General features: G+C 46.6%; 1 protein-coding gene and 1 long non-coding RNA gene across 5 annotated transcripts in view; one reads left to right on the forward strand and one right to left on the reverse strand.

Moving 5' to 3' along the window:
* The window catches only part of ARHGAP24 (Rho GTPase activating protein 24), a 520,920-nt gene that overhangs the window by 340,375 nt on the left and 155,611 nt on the right, over positions 1-24,934 (forward strand). The gene's annotated exons all lie outside the window — the stretch shown is intronic.
* The window catches only part of LOC109283339 (uncharacterized), a 46,741-nt gene that overhangs the window by 12,951 nt on the left and 8,856 nt on the right, over positions 1-24,934 (reverse strand). Inside the window, exons 2-3 of the long non-coding RNA XR_009459916.1 lie at positions 18,108-18,164; positions 5,877-6,110 (exon numbers count right to left, since the gene is read on the reverse strand). This is a non-coding gene — a long non-coding RNA (uncharacterized LOC109283339). The remainder of the gene's footprint in view (positions 1-5,876; positions 6,111-18,107; positions 18,165-24,934) is intronic.

The raw sequence follows: 24,934 nt of genomic DNA on the forward strand, positions 1-24,934 counted from the left end.
GGCATACATTCAAGAGGAGGGCAGAGAAACTGTTTCAAAGACATCCTCAAGGCTGTTGCCCAAACGGCTAGTTTCGTTCCCCTGGAGGCTTGTCCAATCCACCCCAGGAGAGAGTCACACACACACACACACACAGGCTGGGTCCATCTCAGATTTATTGTTTGCAAACAGTTCGACCCAGGAGCTGAGCTCAAATCTGGTCGACCACTAGTCCGGCCCGGAATTACATTTTTATAGCTTACATTGAACATACAGTTTTAACGTATTAGACGTTTATTGGCAGCATTACCATTTCCTAATTGTTACGTCTTATCTTGTAGGCTGCACTTAACTTGTTATTGGTTAGTGTGACTTATCAGGGTTAGTGCATGCGCGCTCAAAAAGCAGAACTGCAGCGAAATCTTTTGTCGCATGAGCAGAGGAAAAGGAGAACTGCGGCAAAGTTAGTAAACTTTAGTAACCTCTTATCTTAGCGTAACCTTAGGGCATTGGGCAGGGATAACTTCAAGATGCAAGGCAAGCAGTAAGAACAGCAGACCACAGCTAAGTCGTTAGACCTTATGATCTTGCACAAGGGTCATAAGATGGTCATAAGACACTTCTATTATATAGTTGCTGCTCAAGCATTATTTCAAAATCATGGAGTCTAACCCATTTTTACTATAAGGCCAACTTGAAAAAAATACAACAATGATGTCAACTTGTGGGAGACTAACACCCAGGACTGCCCCAAATTGAGTCTTCTGTAAGGATCTCAGTACTTTGAAACCTTATGGCAACATCAGGAGACAGAAAAATGGGAGCAGCAGGAATAGCATGTCATGGACTGAACCAAGAACTTGGAACTACCTACCCCCCATGGAAACGTGCGCCCAAACTGCAACAGAGTCTGTTGATCCTGGATAGGCCTTGTCAGCCATCTTCAGACCCACAGATAAGACAATCATGGAAGAAAATCATCCTTGGCTGCAAGGGATTGCTGCTGCTGCTGATGTTTAAATAGTTTTACAAATTATTAGTGATGTCATTTCTGTTCATCTGTTTTGGAACATAGATCAATAGTGTTTTAATAACAGCCTGGCCTCTACTTGGGTGTGCCCAAAGAGATTCCCATAGACTACTATCTTGAGCACACAAGGATAAGTTCATGTGTGAATCAATATGGATTTTAGATTTTGAACTTTTATTGTGTGCATACCCACATGCCATATTATAACAGTCATGGGGATGTTAATGCCCAGAAGTGGCATTTGCATTTGCGAAGTTGTGAACGTACAAAGGGAGGACACTACTATCTGAAAACTCTGACTGAATGCTAGGCTGTTGTGTGATGGATAATGTATTAACCAATGTATATTTCATACTTCATAAAATATAATTAAAAAAATTTGGGTAATAAAACATTCCAAAATTAGGAAATATCAAAATTAAAGTTGCCAAAGTATCTTTAATGCAGCCTCTTATGTGTATGTATTAAAAGGTACTCTTTAATTCCATGACTGTTTTACAGTTATTTATATCCTCAGAGATATCATAATCTTTTAACATGAGCAAAACAACATATTTTCCCCCACCCTCATTCTTGGAAATGACTCATCTGTTTTGGGTGATTTTTCTGCCCAGTAGATAAGAAGTAAACAAAAAGCAACCCCTTCTTGCCCCCACTAAAACATAAACCTGAAGCAGATATCGACTATGAACATTTAAACCTAAATAATTTGCCTGGGAAAGACGATAACCTTGAAAACAAGGTATTATATTGAAATGTTAGAAACCTTAATAATAAGTTACGCTACTGGTTCTGCCTAGAAATACAGCTACAAAGGAAAGAGAGAGCACTTTCTTTCTCTCATATCTTTTGATTTTCATGAAGGATACTTATGTTTTGTATATTTAAGATGAATAAGGTAGTGTTAAAGATGAATAGGTAGTGATGTTATAACTATGATGGTCCAGGAAATACATAAGAGTAGGGTGATCATACATCCCAGTTTGGCTGGGACAATCCTGGAGTATGTGGGATGTCCCAACCAGTTGGTGAAAATTGAAACAAAAGTCCCAGAATGAGCCACCTAAAGTGATCCCTTCTTTCTCTACTGACTCTACTGCCCATGATTGTGCAGCAGCAGAGCTGGCTTTAGGGATAATGGTGCCCTGGGTGAACTTGTATTTTGGTGCCCTCTTTCCCCACAAGTCAGTGATGGTGCTGCAAGTACCAGCAGGGGCACAGAGTGCAGTCTGGAGGGGAAGGCGGAGCAGCATGGTGTGCCAGGCAGGTGGGTGGGGAGATACCACTGCTGCTGTGTGAGAGCAAGGCAAGTGGACTGGAGCAGGTGCCACCCTGCCTGCACGTGCCCAGCCTGGCTCCTCCTGAGCAGCAGCTGGAGCCAGGGGGTGGGCTGAACTGGGCACTTCTCCAGCCAGTCCACCCACCTTGCTCCTGCACAGCATCAACACTGTCTGCCTGCCTGCCTGGTATACCGTGCCATTCCACCTTCACTTGAAACCCAGATTGCCTTAAAAATAATATGGTCACCATACATAAGAGGTAAGGATTTTTGTGGGTGATATCTTTTATTGGAGCAACTTCATAGACTTAGACAAACTTTTGAATGCAGTGTACTCTTCTACAGATCGAATCTCCACTGATAGGTACTTTAACGCTGAACACAGGGCTGTTATGGATATGTCTGGGAGGGGTAACGTTATGTGTTCTCACTCCCACATGTCATCCATGGAGCTTCAATTTTGGGCTTCGAGGAACAAGACTCTTTAGCCCCACCCTAAATTCAAGGATGGCCAGTGTGCTTTGCTCAGTGTCCCCCTTTGCAGCATTTTAAAACTTTTTGACCCTCACTCCTGCCCCTGTTTTTTACATTAGTTGTCCCGAGAACTCTGCTACTGCATATTTAAGGCCTTGTTGAATGGTACTTTTGGGCAACTCCTGGAGCAAATAACCCCTGAATTGTCTGCATATTAATACCTGAAACTAGTTTTAAGCATTGATTAGGTGGCTCAAAATTATAGGCTACACTTTAGTGGGAATACCTCCCCACCCTTTGTTGGCCTGGATTTGGCTCACTGCTCCCTCCAACCTTCCCAGCACCCCAGATCCCCACTCATTGCCCCTTTGCCACCTCCCCCCTGCAACTTATTTATGGCTGCCCATACCATCTGTCCCAGGGGACCAGGCAGAGAAGAGTTAACTGTCTGGCTGAAAGAGAAGAACAGCAGCTGGGAGTGGGGGGGGCACGGAAAGCAGGCAGGTTAACCCTTTCCTGACAGACAGCATGGGCAGCCACAAGTGGGCATGGGGCAGCCCCAGGGGCAGGGGAGAAGCCCAGACTAGGTAGGGGGTGAATTCTTGAATTGTTACTTTTCAGTCCTCCAGGCCCCTGCTGGCTTGAAGTGTAACTGCTCCAAACTTGAGCTAGCTCTAACACCGATCAATGTGTTTCTGGCTCACAGAGTAAGGTGTAACAAGGACCTTAATAGCCCCCTCTAATGACAGAGGGGGCTAACAGTTTCTGTGTGGGCTCATGTCCGTCTCTCTGTGCATCAAATAGGCCTAACTTCTTGGATTTTAACAACCTTGTTGTCTTCAGTGAAAAGAAGTCAATAGGATTACATGTGCTTAATTTAGGCATGAGCTTAACTGTCTTGATGAACTGGGGCCTAAAACTTTATCACAGGAATCTGATAAGGACCCGGCTTGCAGGAGTTGGGATGAGAGTCTGTCAGTATTGCAGAAATAAGTGGATCTCACCTGGCTTACATGCTTCATGACTTTTATAAGCTGTGATTATTGCATTTTGATACTTTAACATGTTAAAATAAATCTACAATTCATAAAAATAAAATGAATGATACAGGCCTTGGGATAAGATCAGTAAACTAAGCATTGTAGCCTATTAAAAAGCTATTCCTGTAACAAAATGGTCTGTTTTAATTAGAGTGAAATAAAATAATTAGTCCTACTGTCTATATTCTCAGACATGGAGATAGAATTTTGTATAAATAGATTCCTTTGACATAACTTTCCATATAATTAGACTTCTTCTGAATCTTTCTAAGTGATAGCTCTGGTGTGCTTTGGTTCTAAAGAGCTGGATTCAGCATAGATAACTGATAAATAATTTTAGTGATTTGAATTTGAACAGATATGTGCCTGTCTCATTTTTTTTATTTAATACTGTTTGGAAACATCATACTAGGAAATGTACCATTATCTGTGTGTGCTATAAACATAGCACTTGGTCACACAATGCAAAATAGAAGTGTTTGGTATACTGTCCTTTGTGCAAATTCTCTCCCAAAATGGTTTAACAAATAGGAGTACAAAGTAGTAGATAACATACAAATAAGAAATACAGACAATGGTTCTATAAAATGCATTGGATTGTACTACATAGTGAAATCCACATCAAGATAGAAAGGCTAGCAAGGGAAGAGAAGCAAAATTAAGTATATAGATATCAGAAAAACAAGGTTATAGTTTCTGCTTTTAAATATGGGCACATGGCTTCCATTAAAATCAAAGGGGTTTTGTAGATGAGCAGCAGGAGAGCGTGCGGGCGTGCGCACACTGGCAGCAGGAGAGCGTGCGGGCGCACGCACACTGGCAGCAGGAGAGCGTGCACATGCACGTGCACACACACTGGCAGCAGGAGAACGCGTGCGGGCGCACGCACACTGGCAGCAGGAGAACGCGTGCGCGCGCACACTGGCAGCAGGAGAACATGTGTGTGCGCACACACTGGCAGCAGGAGAACATGTGTGTGCGCGCACACTGGCAGCAGGAGAACACGCATGCACACACTGGCTGCAGGAGAACACACACATGCGCGCACATACTGGCAGCAGGAGAACACGCACGCGCACACTAGCAGCAGGAGAACACGCACGCGCACACTAGCAGCAGGAGAACACGCGCGCACACACTGGCAGCAGGAGAACACACATGCGTGCACACACTGGCAGCAGGAGAACATGCACACGTGCACAAACACACACTGGCAGCAAGAGAACACACAAGTGCGCGCACACACTGGCAGCAGGAGAACGCGCATGCGCGCACACACGCGAGTGCACGCACACACTGGCAGCAGGAGAACACACGCGCGTGCACACACACTGGCAGCAGGAGAACACACGCGCGCACTCATACACACACTGGCAGCAGGAGAACACACACGTGCGCACACACACTGGCAGCAGGAGAAAGAGACTCAGTGGAAGGGTTGGAGTCCAGGTAGAAACAGAAGAGAAACAGAGTTCAAGTCCTTGGTTGAAGAGAGGGTGCGGGTGATAGCGACCTATCCAGGCTGGAAAGGGGTGTTTGTCCAGTAGGTGGACAGTCATGCTGGCTACAGTCTGTGCTATGGCAGACAGACAAAGGCAGAATCAACAGGTAATGTCCCTCTGTTGTTTTCGTAATGGTGTGATAAACACTGTTATGAATTCCCTGCTGGGCTGGTCAGAGTGTCACGCCAGGGCATGGCCACACCTTCCCCCCTCTACCCCCAGCTCAGTACTGTGGAAGGCAAGGGCTGCTTTAGTGCCCCCCAGCTTCTAGCCTGAGCCACTGCAGGCATGTGCCTGTATGTCTGGGATGTCTGTCAGTTACAAACTGATTTAGCCTAGCCAGGTTAGACTAACCTGCAAAGACTGAATCAGTTCAGACTCAGGCCTTTTTGAATGTCTGTCCCTACCCACATAGTCGTTTATAGAAACAGGCTCACCTGTAGGTTACAATGATGGAATGGGAGATATTGCTAGAGATTAACTGGATTTTTACCTATAAGTTGTTGGAATATGAAGTTTGAATGAGGATCTAAGAAGGGACTTTCAAGGAAACCAAGCCAAAGTGTTCTTACATTTCTATTACTTTTATTTGTAGTATTTCAGCAGGTTTCTTGGGTTATATCATGGTTCAGGATGTGCATCATGAATCTTGTGTCTTTGCTGTTAATATACTTGAGCCTTGTTCTCATTATGTCTCTGCAATTTGGTGAAGAAAACAAAAATGAAATCCTTTTTGAGTTTGAAAAATCAGGTTACAGACCTCAGAAGAGCAGGCTCTCTCATGGAATAGCCAGTTAGTCCTCTTGCTTCCATCAGAACGAGACCAGCAAGGATCCAGGTGCATGAAATTCAGAAGGAGAACATTTAATTTTCTAAATGTTAACCCACAAAAGCCATAGGGTTTTGTTTCAAACGTTAAGTGAAAGTTTGGGATGAGCTGGGATGTCCTTTTTGATTAAATGGGCTTGTCTTTCATGACCATTAGTCCTACAAAGACCAGCTTCCACCTGGAAACCTTAAATGTGCACAGTCCAGTTCTGTTTGCTACCCCTTCCTACAGCAGGGCAAAATTTGACTTCAGCTGGGAGCAAAAATATAGAGCCTTGCTTTTGTGTATATGAAAGGGCACTGTGTATAGCAGTTAACACTTCATATAACTAGTCAGTAAAACTCTGAGTCACAAATAATGTTGGTGAAGACAAAAATCTTGTATGTGGGAATCACACAGGCAATGCACACAGTTGTCCTTTGTCTTATTTAATACGGCATTTAGAGAGTGCATGTGAAGGAGCTAACAACATCCGGCAGTGCTTCCAGCTCCCCTATTTACATTCTTCTTTAACCTTTGAATTGTTCATTTTGTCCTCCCTGGGGAATATTTACATTGCAAACAACCTGGAGCTTTAATCAGAAGATATTAACTTCCCAATAGCAGGCAGGTTGAAAACCTAAATGTTCTCTCTAAAGGTAGAAAACATATTGTTGAATTATGGATATTGAATGTAGGTGTTGATGCTACTATGTTAGTGATGGAAAGATATAGCTTCTTTTGTATTAATTCATTCAATTTCATATATCCCGTGTCACTGTGATCCTTACTGTGGCATAAAATAAATGAAAGGAGGGTTGCTGAATGGATGTATATATCTCTGTAGCCTTCAGAAATGAAAGCTAATAAAGTAGATAAGGGAGAAAGTAGCAGTGTTGGACAAAAAAGATGATTTGAATGGTTATGGGGACATATGGTCAAATGTTGACATGAATATTTTAAAATCTATAGAGGAAAATCCATCCTTACTAAAGGTAACTTTTGCAATGTCTATTTTAATTTAAACTTTCAGAAGCAGAAGAGCTGTGCGAGTACTGCAAGTGAGCTGAACCACCAGGAGAGAATGTATTTCAGAGAGAAATAGGAGCAAAAATTCACTGTCTTTGAAATTGGGTTATAAATTGATTTTTTTTCTGTCTCTCCCTCCTCCCCAGTGCCTCTTCCTTCTCCTCCCTTCATTGCTATAGAAAATATTACAGCTTGGTAGCCTTAGCCAGCTTGGAGTTCTGTAACACATCTCTGCTTTTGCTGTTATTGACACTGACTCTATGCAGTCCAGGCTACCATGCTAGCCTTCATGGGGAAACAGGTCAACATGGTGTTTGTTTGTAGTATATTTTTGGAGCTCAAAAAGCTGTGGCAGTTTATTGGAAAAGTAGGGCTCTGCGAAGCTTCAGTAGCCGATACAATTTGGAGGAGATTTGGCCTGATTCGGCAGCCAAATCTCTGAATCTGAATTGAATATATAGGCCCATCAGCCTGACTTCTATCCCGGGGAAGATCTTAGAAAAGTTTATTAAAGAGGCCATCCTTAATGGACTGGCCAACGTCAACATCTTAAGGGATAGCCAGCATGGGTTTGTTGCGGGCAGGTCTTGCTTGACCAATCTCATTTCCTTCTATGACCAGGTGACCTATCACCTGGACAAGGGAGAAGAGATTGATGTCATATATCTTGACTTCAAAAAAGCCTTCGATCTGGTTTCCCATGATCGCCTCTTGGAGAAACTGGCCAATTGTCGCCTTGGGTCCTCCACGATCCACTGGCTGGAAAATTGGCTCTGGGGTCGGACCCAGAGGGTAGTAATTGATGGAAGTCACTCATCGTGGTGTCCTGTGACCAGTGGGGTCCCCCAAGGCTCTGTCCTTGGACCCATACTGTTCAACATCTTCATTAATGATGTGGACACTGGAGTCAGAAGTGGACTGGCCAAGTTCACTGATGACACCAAACTTTGGGGCAAAGCATCCACACCAGAAGACAGGCGGGTGATCCAGGCTGACCTGGACAGGCTCAGCAAGTGGGCGGACGAGAATCTGATGGTGTTCAATGCCGATAAATGCAAGGTTCTCCACCTTGGGGAAAAAAAACCCGCAGCATCCTTATAGGCTCGGCAGTGCTATGTTGGCTAGCACTATGGAAGAAAGAGACTTGGGGGTCATCATTGACCACAAGATGAACATTAGCCTGCAATGCGATGCTGCGGCTAGTAAAGCGACCAAAACACTGGCTTGCATCCATAGATGCTTCTCAAGCAAATCCCGGGACGTCATTCTCCCCTTGTACTCGGCCTTAGTGAGGCCACAGCTGGAGTACTGCGTCCAGTTTTGGGCTCCACAATTCAAAAAGGATGTGGAGAAGCTTGAGAGAGTCCAGAGAAGAGCCACGCGCATGATCAGAGGTCAGGGAAGCAGACCCTACGGTGACAGGCTGAGAGCCCTGGGGCTCTTTAGCCTGGAAAAGCGCAGGCTCAGGGGTGATCTGATGGCCACCTACAAGTTTATCAGGGGTGACCACCAGTATCTGGGGGAACGTTTGTTCACCAGAGCACCCCAAGGGATGACGAGGTCGAATGGTCACAAACTACTACAAGATCGTTTCAGGCTGGACATAAGGAAGAATTTCTTTACTGTCCGCGCCCCCAAGGTCTGGAACAGCCTGCCACCGGAGGTGGTTCAAGCGCCTTCATTGAACACCTTCAAGACAAAACTGGATGCTTATCTTGCTGGGATCCTATGACCCCAGCTGACTTCCTGGCCTTTGGGCAGGAGGCTGGACTCGACGATCTTCCGAGGTCCCTTCCAGCCCTAATATCTATGAAATCTATGAATCAGGAGACCAGTTAAAAGGTCTTAATCGAATCAGAAGCCTCTGTATCTATTAGGAAAAGATTCAGCACTGATTTGGAGATTCGGTCATAGACTAAACAGGCAGCAGTCCTCACCATGCTGGACACAGCTGCCTCCAGCCGGTAAGTCTTTTGTGGTGGGCGGAGTGGGGAGTGGCAGATCAGTGCCCCCATAGTGAGGGAGGGGCTGGGGCTGGAATAAGCTGCCCAGCTGGGGTGGGTGGGAGGCACGGGACTTGTGCCACTGCGCACCACCAGTCTGGGAGGGCATGGGAGCAGGCATGTGCCCCCAGATATTCATGGGGTAGACTGGGCCAGGTGCACCACTCTGCCTGGAGAGAGGAATGCCTACATCACACACACTCCCCCTCCACCTCAGCTGGGCAAATGGCAGCAGGGCATAGCCACTGCTCCCAGCACCACTGTGCCTGTATCAGTGCTGGCAGCAGGGGCTCTGTCCTGCCAGTTCTTGTCCAGCTGGAGCAGGGGGATGTGGGTGCAGCAGCGCTGGAAGTGGGGACTATGCCCTGCTGCTGCTTGGCCAGTTGTGGCGTGGTGGGGGTGCGATGTAGGCACAGCTTGCTTCAGGTGGAAGGGGGGCTATCCTCCCAGAGTGCAGCCTGGCCCAGCCCACCCCACACAGAACTGGGGCCACACACACACTCCCATGTCCTTCTGGATTGGTGGTGCATGGCAGCACACAGTGGTGGGCCCCCCCACACCAAGAACCGCCCCCCCCCCCACGGCTGGGCAGCTTGTCCCCGCCGCAGCCTCAGCCCCAACCGCTCCCTTGCTGTGGGGGAGTTGATTTTCACACCCCCACGCCCCTTCCCTCCCCCCTCTGTCCACCACAACAGACTTATCAGCTGGAGGCATCTGTGTCTAGCATGATGAGGACTGCTGCCTGTTTATGTCTATGGCCAAATCTCCAAATTGGCGCCGAATCTTTCGATTCGATTCAGCTGAAGCTAAAAGGGACAGTGATTTGAATCACTGAATCAAACCACTGTCCCTCTGAATTGGCCAAATGCAAATCCAAAGGGGATACTTGCTGCTTTGCACAGGCCTACTGTCCAGCACCAAAAAGTGTGCAGGCACTCATTATGCCCCTGACCTTACCTTCTCCCCCATTCCATGCACCAGAAACACTGTTGACAGTTATGCCATGTAGAAGGCAGCAGATGTAAAGCAGAATAGAAACATACCCACTGCACGTAGGCAGAGAGCACTCTTCCGGACAGTAACGAAAGTAGAGTTTTCTATGGTAAACTTTTAGCTGAAGCAGTCAATGCTCAGTTCTCTCTCAAGTGTGATTTAATTGTTCAGAACCCCAGGACAATAGCATTTAGACCACATTTGTCATGATTCCCAGTATAGCTTCTTGGTCAACAGGTAAGATTGAAAGGACTGCAACAGACTGTTTCATTTCCATGTCTACAACATGGGAAGACTCAGACATAGTATGGTGGAAACTGTTGACTCTGAGGTTCCCTGTGCACACTTGAAGGGTTTGTTGCATAAACAATAGGAATTTGATTTCCAAGTCACCTTTAACAACTCCCAGCGAAACTACCTGCAGCACTCCCGAGGCCTGATTTCTAAAAGTAATATTTACATGCCTATGCACTGCTTAGTCAGAGCACAGCTACAGCATAGTGCATCTGCCTTGTTCTAGATGGGTCGTATTTCATAAGAACCAGCTTTACTTAAGCTAACAAATTGCTTCATTTGCCCACTTCCTAACCATAGAATGAAAGAGATACTCAAGCCCAAGATATCAATGAACCTTAATGTACCGAGACAACATTTTTTCATGTTCACAGTTAATTATCATCAACAAAGCACAAACATGTTTGCTCCAACCAGTGACCTGGAAGCTAGTCACCCAGTTGCACATACTAAAATCTGACAAGTTTTAAGTTACAAGACAGAAGTCTACTTCCATTAGCACATGCTGAGTGGCCACATGGCTAAGTAGACAGTCCACAGCTAGGGACAGAATTTGCACATAAACCAGTTTAAGTGATCAGAAATTTGTTTAAACCTGTAACAGAACAAAAAGTTCAGTGCACATACACCAGCTTCAAAATGGCTGAAACTGGTTTAAGATAAACCTGGTTGAATGTAGTATCAGACTTATCTGATTGAGGTCAAACCAGTTTATGGAACTTCTGTCCCAGACCCATTCCTGGTTTAAGTTAAATCAGAGTCCCCCAGCATCCCAGTGCACTTTTCAGCCCTGGGCTGAGCTATATTGTCTGCTCCAGAGAGAAGGGCTGGCCCCACCCTTCTGCTCCTTAGCCAGGGGCAGGGGTGTGGCTAGACACTGGCCCAGCATGGCCCCCTAATGCGAAGGGCGCAAAGAGGGGGTTTATTGCTCCTTCCTTTCCTTCTTCCCTGGGACCCCAGCTGGGGTCTGCTTGGCTGGAGTGCAGCAGCCCCTATCAGAGTCCCTCCCTCCTCACTGCTTCAGTGGTGGGGGTGTGGCCATATGCTAGCCAGAATGCCCCCCTGAAGCAAAGGAGGCAGGGAGGGGGTATATTCCTTCCCCCTCCCTGCAAAATCCTGGTAAAAGCTGCTTCCCCCTTCCCCCTCCAGGCACACCCTGGCTGGGGTCCCTGCTGGCCAGAGTGGGGGTTTAAACCTCTCCCCAATTATATTCAGGCCTACTGGGGCCTGGCCACACCCCCTCCCTTAGCTCAGCTTCCCTGCTGCCCACCGACTGTGGAAGAGAAGGGAGGGCTTGCTCTAGAGTCCCCCAGCTCCTGTCCTGAGCCACTGCAGGCATGTGGCTCCATTTCTGACATCAAAAGTGAATGTCTTCACTTATTTGATGGTTCAACCTATTCAGGTTGGACTACCCTGCAAAAATTGAATCAGTTCAGTCTCAGGCTTTCTGAATGTCTGTATGTAGCCAAAAAGCCTGGGGCTGAATTGATTTAGTCTTCACAGGTTAATCTAAACTGTGCAGATTGAACTAATAAGCAAGTGAAGAGACATTTATTTTTGATTCCAGAAATGCAGCCATATGCGGTGGCTGAGGCCAGAAGTCAGGGACCACTGGAGCACACCTCCCTGCTCAGTTGAAGCAGACAGCTTGGGCCAAGGATAGCCCACCCACCTTTTGAGGGGGAGTTTGGGGGAGAGGTGCAAAGCATCCTGGGATACTGGGGGACTATGAGTTAACTTGAATCCAGAGAGGATTCGGGACAGAAGTTCAATAAACCTGTTTAGCCTAAATCAGTTAAGTCTGATACTACATCCATTCAGGTTTACCTTAAACTAGTTTTGGCCATTTTGAAAGTGGTTTATGTGTACTGAAATGTTGTTGTGTTATCAATTTGAACTGATTTCCAATCACTTATACCAGTATGTGTGTAATTTCTGTCCTTAGTGGTGACAATATCTATTGGTATCACTGAAGTTTACATAGGCAAGGTGAGCAGACCCCACCTTCCCTTCCTTCCTCTGTATCTTGTTCATTTAGTGCAGAAGGCATTGCTTGTTTTTTCCCAGGTTTCATAGAGTTTATAGACATTAGGGCTGGAAGGGACCTTGCCAGATCATTGGGTCCAGCCTCCTGCCCAAAGGGCAGGCAGTCAGCAGGGGTCAAGTGATCCCAGCAGGATAAGCATCCAAATGTTTCTTAAAGGAATCCAGAGTAGGTGCCTGCACCACCTCTTTGGGGAGTCTATTCCAGGCCTGGGGGACTCGGACAGTAAAGGCGTTTTTCCTTATGTCCAGCTTAAAATGGTCTTCCAACAGTTTGTGACTGTCACGGCGGGGTCCTTCAGGAGGGCTGTGATCTCCTTAAGGCCCCCTCTCCATGCCAAGTTGGCCCAAGGGCACCCTCAGATTCTCGCCCGCCACATCTTTGATGTTTAGGTAAAGTTGGGAGGCTGCCTCACGTCTCCTTGGGCATGGTTAGTTGGGACCTCTGTCCCCATGTTTTCCCGGACCCACTTGGGGCCTCCCTGTAATGTCACCCCTCTCTGGGGCCTTCCCTGTAATGTCGCCCCCCCCCTGTCTGGGGCCTTCACAATTTTAGCGCCCCTGCCTGGGGCCAGCTACGCCCGCACTGGGGCTTCTCGATAATGCCCCCTTTCTGGGGCTCTCTCTGCGCCCACACTCAGGCTTCTAAAATACCGCCCCCTGTCTGGGGCTCTCTCTGTGTCCACTCTTAGGCTTCTCAACATTGCTCCTTTCCTGGGGCCTTCTGCGCCCACTCTGGGGACTTCTCAGCTATGCCCCCTGACTCTCAGGCCCACCGCGCTGCTACCCCCTTCTTCCAGGGCTCACCGCACCACTACCCCCTCTCACTGGGGTTCACTGCAACACTCCACCCTTCTCCGGGGTTTACTGCAGCGCTAAGCCGTACTTCAGAGGCTCACCGCGCCCGCACTGGGCTGCTCAGTAGTTCCCTTTCTTTGGAGCTCGCTGTGCCCACGCTGGGCTTCCTAATAATACTGCGCCCTCACTGGCGCCGGGGTTCCCACACCACTGGGGTTCCCCCTGAGAATACTGCACCCTCACTGGCGCTAGGGCCCCACACCCGTGTGGGTCCCTATGAGGCCTCCTCCAACCCCTAATAGCCTCGCCCAAACCACCGGTGTAATAAACAAAACAAAACACAAGCCCCTAGGCTGCAACATAACTATAAGCTGCCTGGCTACAACCACATTGCTCCGACATCTTAGAGCTGCCTTCTGTTATCTGGCTTAGGCAGTACCTGCAATTGCTTCTCACATCCCTACTTCCAGAGCTCCTGCCCCTTTGGCTGCTGGCAGAGAACTGCTAGCCTGGCCTCAGCCCTGGGCTTTATGAGGGCCAGGCCCTGCCTCCTCCAGTCAGCTGACTTCCTGGTTGCCCTGGGCAACCCGCAGCTGTGCTCGTTATGTCCTGCCAGGGCTTTCTCCCTGGCAGTTTCCACTCTCTAGGAGCAGAGCACTGAGGTGTCCTGCGACAGTGACCATTGGACCTAGTCTTCCTATGGGATGCCCTGGTGGTGGTGGTTTTTTATTTGCCTTGTGGTGTTTAAGGTTAAAATGGTTCTAGGAATACTAAAATTTCCTTTGTGATTTTAGTCTTCTGCGTTAGTAAAAGGACTTGAATGTCACCTTCTCTTTTTTTGAAGCACTGCAGTTGGAGGGGGCTGTTGGCCAGAACCTCTGCCAGATTAGAAGTGCACTTGCAATAAGGAGTATTTTGAGCTGCCTTTCTCATTTGCGATAAAGTGTACCAATAATATGCCATTTTATTGCTTTGTGAAATACACAGAACTTTACATTAAATGTCAAGTCAACGGTGTTAGACCCCAGCTCCATGTGGTGCCCAACGACTAGGGAGACAATGATCCAATTGTCCATGGATCCTGTTACTCATTAGCCAGAGCAAGCAGGGAGCAAACACTAGCACACATTGCTTGCAAGAGGTTTATTCAGCATGGACACAGCTTCAGGCCAGGTCCCAAAAACCCAGCAAACCGCGGACCTGCAGCGAACAATAGTTTTTCCCACATTTATACACTTTGGTTTATATTCAGTTAACATTCATTCTACCCTTGCTTCACCTATGTTCCACCCATTTCTCCTCCCATCTCAAGCTCCACCTCTGTTTACTGCTTGTGTCATTAGCATGGAATTGCCAATGCATTTTACTCATTTACATGTCTTTTTGCTATGAATGCATGTCTAAGACCTTGACTTCTCTTCTTCAGTCAATGGGCAGACTTTTACCAAAACCTGGAAGCTTCTTCACCAATCACCATTCACCTTTTTGCATATGTTCATCTCAGATTCTGTTACCAATTACGTGTTGTTTTCTAGATTCCAGTCTGTTTTTCAGTCTCATGTTGTACCAACTTCCACATTCCTAAAACGTCACCTCATTCACAGCACACAGACTCGCACAGATTCACTTGCTGCTTTTTTCTCAGAAAATGGTTGACACAGTTAAGATGGTTACTTAGCATGAGCAAATGACTGGCTTAGCTATCATTCTGCCTTGTGGTCAGCAGCTCTGCTAGGCCACAGGTCATGCCTTTATTCAGCTGCAGATTCAATGCTCCCCAAAAATCCACATAGTGTTACCCTAACAAATGGCTTTATTACAGACAACATATAACAATTTACTACTAAACACATTAACTTAGGTTAATCAACTGTTGTGTAAGCTAGTTACCCCTCTGATCAATTTGTTGTAAAATCTCAGTAAAGTGCTCTTCGTAAACAGTTGATAATAAATTTAACAGACTATTATCTCATTAAATCTAAATGCAATCTTTATTTGATACATTTCATTGCAGGTATGCCTTCTTTTCTGTTGGGTCATTTGCTAGTTTTATTATACACCTTGCATTTCTGTATCCTTCATTAGAAAATCTTTAAGACTACTATTTTTCATTCAATTAGGCTTTATGTTGCCTCTGTGAGTCTGGTAAATATTCTCCTCAATTTAGAGATAGGGTGAGGAGAGAGAATTTGGCAGAAATGGGTTAAGGAAGTTGGCCAGAGTCATTTGAAAAGTCTGTAGCAGAGCTAGGAACTCTTAAGTCCCTGAAATACAGTGGTTAAATGCACATGCAAATATGTTTAGCTTGAGTACTATGGGATAGGCCTGTGTGAATAGGGAATTGTTTGATTCAGATCCTGATTTCGCCGATTCAGAGGACAGCAATTCAATTCAGTGATTTGAATCACTGTCCCCATTCAACCTGGCACTGATTCAGTGATTTGGATCCACCGGGGAGAGGCAGGCACAGCCAGGTGGCTGCCTCTCCAGCTGTGCCTGCCTCTCCCTGGGTGGGGGGAGCTGTGGGAGAAGCCCCCATGGCTGCCCTGCCCGGCCCCATCCCCCACCCAACCCCAGCCTAGTCCTGGCACTTAAAAAAAAAGAAGCTCCGCACTCACTAGAGGTAGCAGTGGGGATTGCGCCGCCCCCCCCCCCCTGCCCCCGCCTGGCACCCGCGTGGCAGCTGCCCCATGACATGAGTGCAGTGCTGCTAGGCAGGGTTCTGTGCACTGTCTGGCAGCTGGGGCAGCTCCAGCAATCAGCTGCAGCCTGGCACTGCTTACCCCCAGCAGCTCCAGCTCCCAGACAACATGCAGCACCCTGCCAAGCTTCACTGCACCTGCACCATGGGGCAGCTGCTGCACAGGTGCCAGGCAAAGGAGGCAATCCCCGTTGTCCCCAATTGCCTCATGCTGCTCTGCCATGAGCCCCCAGTGGCCCTGATCCCTGCTGCTAGAGCCAGTGAAAGTGGGGCTTAAAAAAAAAAAAAAGTGCCAGGAGGCTGGGCCAGGTGGGGCAGCCATTGGGGCAGGGCAGGGGGTAGATCATGGAGCAGAGGCTCTGTGGGGGGCTTTTCCACATGGCCCCAGAACCCCCACATACTGCTACTGCCACTGAGTGCAGGTTTTTTTTGTTTTGGGGTTTTTTTTTTATTCCAGGACTGTTGGGGGGCGGGGGGGCATCAGGGGCAGGGCCAGGCAGGGGGCCGATTGTGGAGTGGGAGGAGCCCAGGGGGGCTCTGGAAGGAGGCCCAGAGCCCACACAGCCTTTGCTGCATCTGGTGAGTGTGGGGCTTTTTCTTAAGTTCCTGGATTAGGCCGGAGCTGGATGTGGGATGGGGTTGAGCATGGGGGCTTCTCCTGTGGCTCCCCCCACCCAGGGAGAGGCATGCACAGCTGGAGGAGTGGCGGGAGAACCTGCAGTCTCCCAGGTGCTCCTGCCTCTCCCCGACTGATCCGAATGTCTGAATCTTTCTGAATTGATTCAGAGGCTTTGGATTCAACTTAATGGGTGTCCTGATTTGATTCGGATTCAGAGATTCGGCCGCTGAATCAGGCCGAATCTCCTCCGAATTGAATTGGCGACCAAAGCTTTGCAGAGCCCTACTATGGGACTATAAGGTAAAAGAGCAGTTTACTTACAATGACTTGTAACATGCATTCTACTGTTTCTTTGTTAGCATTTTTATGTTTGCTTTTTGACCTGTAAGTAGATAATAGAAACAAAAGTGCATGTACAATAGCATGATTTCAAAGTTGGTGAAAGAACTGTGACATTTATTCCTTTCCAAAAAGATAAGTTTATGAAGCAAAAGCAGATAGGCTGCATACACCCAAGTGTCTAAGTCAGTGCCTGTGAAGTGTTAATCCATTTTTTGGACTGTTCCTTTTACTGCATCAGTGAAGAGAATGAATCAGACTGAGCGGGTTAGCCATTGGGCACTACTGTGGCATTTCAGTTTCTGTAAAAGCTAAGCTTTCATTTCACATCCAAAGTTAATGGCATGTATGTTTGTGGAGATATCTCCCTCAGTATGAAATGACTCACTGTATTGAGACATTAATTTTAAAGACTAAATTTTGGTTCCTGTTCAATGGACATGAAAGTCCTGTGCACAGCAGACGCACCATATTTTTCTTATGTAGATAGGGGGCAGGGAGTGAGTGGGGAGGAGTCTACAGATGTTAAATCTGGTCTTGGAATGTGGTTCTGTTGGGAAAGTATGTATCAATCCCATCTGACATTAATAATTCAGTTTGGACTTTAGTGTGCAGCTGGCATTTGGCACCTTAAAACAGGGATTCTAAAGTATTTTTTGTTGAATATTGCTCCTCCCTCCTCTGCCCTCCCCCCTCCCCCATTAATTTTCTTCCTCACTGAAGCAGAATAGGCTGGAAAAATTACAGCAACAAATTCCTGGAGCCTTAAATTCTACTGCAGCAAGATAGCTGTTAAATTTTAAAGTGCTAATCATCTCCTTAACCCCCAATACTCGGGCTTTAGTGTTTGAATCAAGAAGTTTAATGCAGATATGGATGGGGGGTGAGGGGTAGTTAGAGTTTTAACTCATAAATATTTTATCAACTTGAGTACAAAAATACAAAAAGATGCACATGAAATGAGTTTGATGGGTGTTCACTCATGCCCAGTGAATGCTTCTTCACATCAATTAGCTCCTATCTATTGTAAAACTGAGCAGTTGTTGCTCTGGCACTGCTAGGCTGATGCAGATGATGGCTTGAGCTGAGCTCATATAAATAGAAAAAAGAATGGCATTAAGAATATTGATAAATAGGAAACAAAAAAGTTAGCAAAATGAAAAGAGAGTGACTTACATTCTATGAGAGGCAGGTGATGTTTAGTAGGATAAATACAGACAAACCAATTTATTGCTGAAAGAAAAAATAAACACAAACTTTAAAAATATAATGGAAGCCATTGAATATCTGCCTAGTTAAGAAAAGGTATTAGAAACTTGCAAGGCATAGACAGTCAATATTTAAAAGATTAATTTTCAGCCTCCTAAATAACAGATATTGCAGCCAGGCATTTATTAACTAGATAGTCTTCTATATAACAAATTTCATTTTTTGTTGATGGGTTTGCAATAGTTTACTTTTAATCCTATAATTATTGTTATTAAATGGATAATTTAAACATATTGTGGTTGATTGAATCTAAGTTAAGCTCTTGCTGATCAAATTGCTTCATAGCTGTTGTAACACTATGAATATCTCCCTATTTGATATTTTGTAAATACAAAATATTTACAAATATTTTAATATTTTAACGCATGAATGGAGTGCATGGGAGGATAGGGGAGTGTGCATGGGGTGCACACTCCCCCTGAGCATGCTCTCTATTGCATATTCTGGCCAGTAGGTACATGACAACCTACACCTGCTCAGCATGCTCACAAGGTCAGGTAAGTCCCAAAACTAGCTGGGCAAAAGCCCATGGCAAGTGGGTATTAGATACCAGTGGAGGATGACAACTTTCCCATGCTGTGGCCAGGTGGTTAGGGCCTTTGTACATGGAGCACATTGATCAAATCCTAGGCTCCCCTCACCTAGAGAGCGCCTGAACCTGCACCTCCTGATTCCCAACACAGTACAGGTACTCCTCACTTAATGACCGAGTTCCGTTCCGTTCCATTCCCACAACTAGGTCGTTAAGCGAATTGGTCGATAAGCGAGGAGCCCCGGCGAGGAAAGCCCGCTCCGTGCGCCCCGCCGCGCCCGGGCCGCGAGTGCAGGAGCTGTCCGCCCCGCCGTGCTGAACCTGCGGCGCACGAACAGGGGCTCCTCTCATTGAAGGAGCACAGCTGGTACAACTAGCTACCATGCAGTGCAAGAGGCAGGCTATCTAGAGCAGTGTTTCCCAACCCATGGGTCATGTCCCAAAAGTGGGTCACAAGAATATGAAAGGGTCATGAATAAACTTGAAAAATAGATTCTCCTTTAAAGGAAAAAACCATGGCTTTTCCCTTGTAGGCTGTCAGTTTCAGCCTGCAAGGGACTGCTTCTGCTTCCTCCCCCCCCCACCCCATTTCCCACATACAGATCCACCCACCCCCTGCTCCACACACTGGTAGGCTGGGGCCTGAGGGCTGCCGCGGCCCCAGCGAGGAAAGCCCGCCCTGCCCGGGCCGCGAGTGCGGAAGCTGTCCGCCCCGCCGTGCTGAACCTGCGGCGCGCCGTTTCCACAATACAGGTGTACTGTACTCCTCACTTAACGACCTACCTGCTCGGAGTAACGACTGCTTGGAGAGCTGGTCATAAGTCCGCACGGTCGTTAAACAGGTAAGTCGGGACCTGCACAGTGCAGCATGGAGACAGCCCAGCCTGCCCATGCCCTCCTGGCAGCAAGCAGTTCCCTGCTGCATGGGCAGGACCCAGCTGAAATAATTGCCCGACCCTGTTCTAATATATAGCATATATCTATGCAAGTTGTATGTGACCATGTCTCCACAGACTTACTTTTTGAGCTTCCCCCACCACAGTTTGGATTCATATTCCCCAAATATATCCACATGTCATAGAGGCCTTGGCTTACTGGACAGACCTTAAAACTATGGTAAACCCTGCCTGTAGCGGAAGAATTAGGAAATAATTTATGGGACTTGCCCTGTGGCCACAGATTCCCAGAACTGTACTTATTTATGTAGACTTCATATCACTCAATCCATTCCTAATGAGAATGCACAAAACCCAATGCTGATTTAACTTGCTTCCTTATTTACAGCAAATCCTAAATAAATTAAAAAGTTGGAAGGTTGGGCACGGGAAGGGAACAGCAGAAGATGAGCAATTACTTTCTAGTCTTCAAAGAATGAGGGAGGCTTTTCGTTGCATACTCAACATTGATATACAAGGCTTATATTGATGGTTGTCTTTTGAATACCTAAAGAATAGGAATTGGATGGGCTGGATTTCTCACCTGCATTAAGGCAGCCTTGCACCACCCCATCAAGAGAAAGTTGCCCTAAAGGTACTTTTTCTGACTCCAAGAGAATCAAGGCAAATAATACTAATAACAAAAACAGAGAAATGTAAAACAAAAGACAGATCTGTCACACACATTTATTTCTGTGACAGCATTTAATAAAGTGCAAATTGTTCCCTCATACATGCACATCACAAAACTATGGTCTTTATTTATTTATCATCTGGCACACAGTCAACAATGTCCTTTCTTATTATTTTAAATAACTAATTTCACTTTGTTCTTAGTCCTGAGAAACATGTTGATAAAGCTATTTAAAATAGTTTAAGTTCCTAATGATTCATAATTATCTGCCATAAATTTTGGCAGGATTTTTGGCACCTTTTGTATTTCTTCTCACTCTTATTCCACTATTTAAATCTGTAATTTTGCAGTGCTCAGTTTTAGTTTTCCCATGCTTCTACATGATTTACATTTTCTAATATTACATTTTTAAAATTTTTATTATGCTTTCCTAATGTTTTTCACACACAGAAATGTAAAAGCCAATTTTTACCAACTCACAGCTGAGTTTCACAAGGTAAAGCTGTTTCAAAACTCTCTCTTGGAGCAAATAAGAGATAATAAGACCAGAGAGAGGGAGAATAGCATCACCAATCAGTCCTGAAATCTATCTGATGATTTTTGCATTTATTTCAAAATCCCCTTAGTCAGATTGTATAATATATTTTTTCCATCTTTGAACAATATCAGTTGATATTAATAAAAGGCACAGAAATATTACCATTTCTAATAGACTGCTCTCATAGGCTTTAAAATAAAGGGTTTGCTTTGTTAGCCTTGTTATTCCAAAATGCTCTCTCTGGGTAAATTAACAATTAAAGGGAAGAAGTGGAGGAGGACTCTAAATTTCTCATTAAAACCCTTTCCTATGAAAAAAGCAGCCATTTTTATTTATACAAATAAAGAAGAGGTATGACCTTCAGGCAAGTATGTATACAGTCACCTCTAAGTAGATATGGAAACAATACTGGAAAGTTTCCACTGGTGAATGGATTTCACTTTGTGGAATTTACTTTTGCAAAAGGTTAATCCTGTAAATGTTCAAGGGAGGCAATCAAGCTCCTGTACATGCTAATGCATATGATTCAGAGTTTTGGCAGCTGTGTAGGAAGGTCAAGGAAGTCCATCAAAGTTCACAGTCCAACTTGGAAAACCAAAATGAACAAAACCACTGGGTGTGTCAAATTCACTTCAAAACAAAATGAATGGGAATAAAGGGCATGATCACTGGGGAAAAAACAAAACATTAAGCTGCTTCTACATTTATGCAAGGTGCTTTTAGATTTCCATAGTTTGACTCCAAGCTACAACAGAGGAGGGGAGGGGGCGAGGGGCCTTCTACAAAAAGGATGCTGTGGGTACATGCCTGATACAGTATTGTTGGGGTGTTGGAACAGATGGAGAGGGAGGAAATGCACAGTGATTAGGCAGGAACAGCAGTAATGAATTCACTGCCAAGTATAACAATATTTATACTCAGTGTGTTAGAAAGGTATTTCTGAACCACATCCATTACCTAGGTGAGAACTGTTCAGAAGGAAATATCTCTTACTGCCAGAAAAATCAGCAACCAGTCTAAGAGAACTGTATCACAAGGCATTTATTCAAATTATAGGATTTCTTAATTTGAAGTATAGACCAGTCCTGACAGCAAGAGACTTAGCCAAATTCTATGCTTTTTGAATAGATGATGGCATATATGTCTAAGATACTTCTTTTCAGAGGAGATAGCTTAGACCAGGGGTAGGCAGCCTATAGCCTGTGGGCTACATCTGGTCTGTGGACATGGGGCTTTAGTGGCATTCAGTAGCTGGAGGCACCTTTGAAGGGCTTTCTTTTGATGCTGCTGCACTCACTACGGGCACTCTACTAGCACCAGGGAAACAATCAGCAGAGGTAGGGTCCTAACCTTTGCCTCCCAGTCTGCTAGGGCTGTGTGAGACTTTGGATCACGCTTCAGATCCGGGGCTGCTTCGGACGCTTCAGCGTCTGAAGCAGTGTGCCCGAAGCAAAGCATGAGCTCAGTTAAGTTGTCCAAAGCGGTTCGGAGCTTCTGAAGCTCTTCAGAAACGCTTCAGATGCTGAAAGTGATAGTTAGAAGAGGGAGGGGGAGCAGGAGAGGGAGGGAGATGGGAGCGGGGGGGGGAGGGGGGGGGAATGGGAGGGAAGACTTACGTGTAGGTGGCCAGTGAGAAAGATTTCTTTCTGGCTGCCTTTCCAATGACAGTGTCTGGGGGAGGGACCTAGAAACAGCATAAAAGCCTTTGTTTTGAGGCATGCTGTGCATTTTCCTAGCTTGTTCCCTCTCAAGAACTGTGAGAGAAAGGAACCATTAGACTCAAGCATTTCAGCTTGCTTGCTTTATTCAGTAGTTGAACTTGCCTGCTTCTTTTTGTTGTTAGAAAGGACTGAGTAGGATTTAGCATATCTTAGCTTAGCTATTCAATTACTATTACTATTCAGTTCATTTCTTTGAATTTATATTTGCTCCTTTTTTTTGTGTGGAAACTTTGAAAAAAGAAAGGTGTGTTTTCCCTGCCAGTGTGAACCATCACTGTGCAGGGAGGCACACAGATTGCATGCACGAATGCACACACACACACACACACACACACACACACACACACACACACACACAATATAAAAAAGAAAAATCAGATATTCATAGGAGAAGAAGACAGACAAACAGACAGCACACGATTTTTGCAGAACTCTTAACACTGAAGCAAACAATCAAAGAAGAGGCCAGTGCACACATGCAACAGAGGGAATGAAACGCACAGTACAAAAGGATTGACACACACACACAGACCTTTTGCACCACAGGAAAGATCAATATGAAGCATGCTGGAAAGGCAGGTCCCAGGTCTTCTGGCAGGGGTGGGAGAGGGGGTAGGAGGAGAGCTAGAGCTGCCAGCCCTGCCCCCACCAAAAACAGACACATTCTCTTCCCAAGCAGCCATGACATCAGTGCTGCCAGTGGAAGCAAGGAGGTGGGAGCAGTGTCTGTACCTGACGTCCCTGCACCTGCACCACCTCTGCTCAGTCCAGGAGTAGGCACCAACAGTGAAATCACTGTCTCCTCCACACCAATTTCATCTCTCAGTGTAAGCGTCCCACTGCCAGAGGAAGAGCTGGAGCTGGAACCAGGGATGCTGAGCACGCTGGCTCAAGCAATTCTGGGGACTAAGGGGGAATCAGACTTTGTGCTCCACACCCGTCAAATTCCCCCTAGACCCAGGTCTCCTCCAGAAAGCAGCACCTTGGAGGAGGCTGAGGTTGTGGAGGCAAGTGGCTCAACTGAGGCAGCTCCTCCTCCTGTTAAGCCTCAGCCTGCTGAGGAGTGGGATAAGGCAGGATCCTCACCCTCAACCCAGAAGCGGGGGAGTAGTGTAGTAAGGGAGTATTTTGAGCTGGCAGATGATCCCAGGGTTGCCATCTGCCTGCACTGCCAAAGGCCATGGCAAGGATATGAGAGACTTTTCCACCATGGCAATGCTGCTGCATCTGAGGAGGCAGCACCCCCTTTCCCTTCTTCCTGCTCAGGTGGCACCAGTGCGAGTGTGCCGAAGGGAAATCCCCCACTCACTCCAAAGCCCCCTTCCCCCCAAAGCAGAGGCAGGCCACTCTGGACAAGTGGGGGAAAGGTGAACAGAAAGGGGGGCATGTTCCCAAGGCAAGCAAGATCACCCAGAGCATTGGGAAGATGTTTGCTCTGGATAGCCAGCCCTTCTCTCTAGATGAGTGGCTAGGATTCAGGCAGTTTGTAGCACTTCTGGCCCCATTTTGCAAAGTGCCTGCATGCACCATCTTTAGCAGGGTGCTGGTGCCCTCCCTGTACGAGGCATGCAGGGAGTATTTGAGGGAGGAGCTGCACAAGGCAGGGCTGCAGGTAGCCTTGCACTTCACCTTTGACATCTGGAGCAGCCAGGGTGCCGATCACGCCTACCTCTCCCTCACAGGGCACTGGTGCAATCAGTCAGGCTGTTGGTGGGCTCTACTGCAAGCCGAGGTGCTGGATGAGTCCCACATGGCAAGGTAGATCATGGGGGCCATGAACCACATGGTGCAGGGGTGGCTCATTGGGCAGGCTGAGCTCACTCACGGATTCATGGTCACCGACAACGGGGCCAATATGGTGAAGGCTGTCCATGATGCCAACATGGTTGGCATCGGCTGTGTGGCACACGGGCTGCACCTAATAGTGAGAGATGCCTTGGAGGGGGACAGGGCTGCTGGTAATGGAGCTACCACCACTACTGCTACAAGTGAGCTGATTTCAAAATGCAACAAGGTGACGGGCTACTTCAATCGCAGGATCAAGCGGGGCAAGATGCTGCAGGAGAAACAGGCAGAGCTGATCATCCCACAGCACAGAATCATACAGGATGTGAAGACTCGGTAGAACTCCACATACCTGATGCTCAAAAGGTTGGTGGAGCAATAGAAGACCATCCATGAGATGGCCTTGCTTGGGGGGATTGGGATCAGCGCCCCCCCTAAACAGAGCTAAGTGGAGTACCATCTCCCAGATCTTGGTGGTCCTCAAGCCCTTCCTCAAGGCCACCGAGACCCTTATTGCTGGCAATGCCCTCCTCAGCCAGGTGATCCCCATAGTGAGGGAACTGGAGAACAAAATGGAGAAGTTCCAAGG

The sequence above is a fragment of the Alligator mississippiensis genome, chromosome 2 (assembly GCF_030867095.1).
Source record: "Alligator mississippiensis isolate rAllMis1 chromosome 2, rAllMis1, whole genome shotgun sequence".
NCBI lineage: Eukaryota > Metazoa > Chordata > Crocodylia > Alligatoridae > Alligator > Alligator mississippiensis.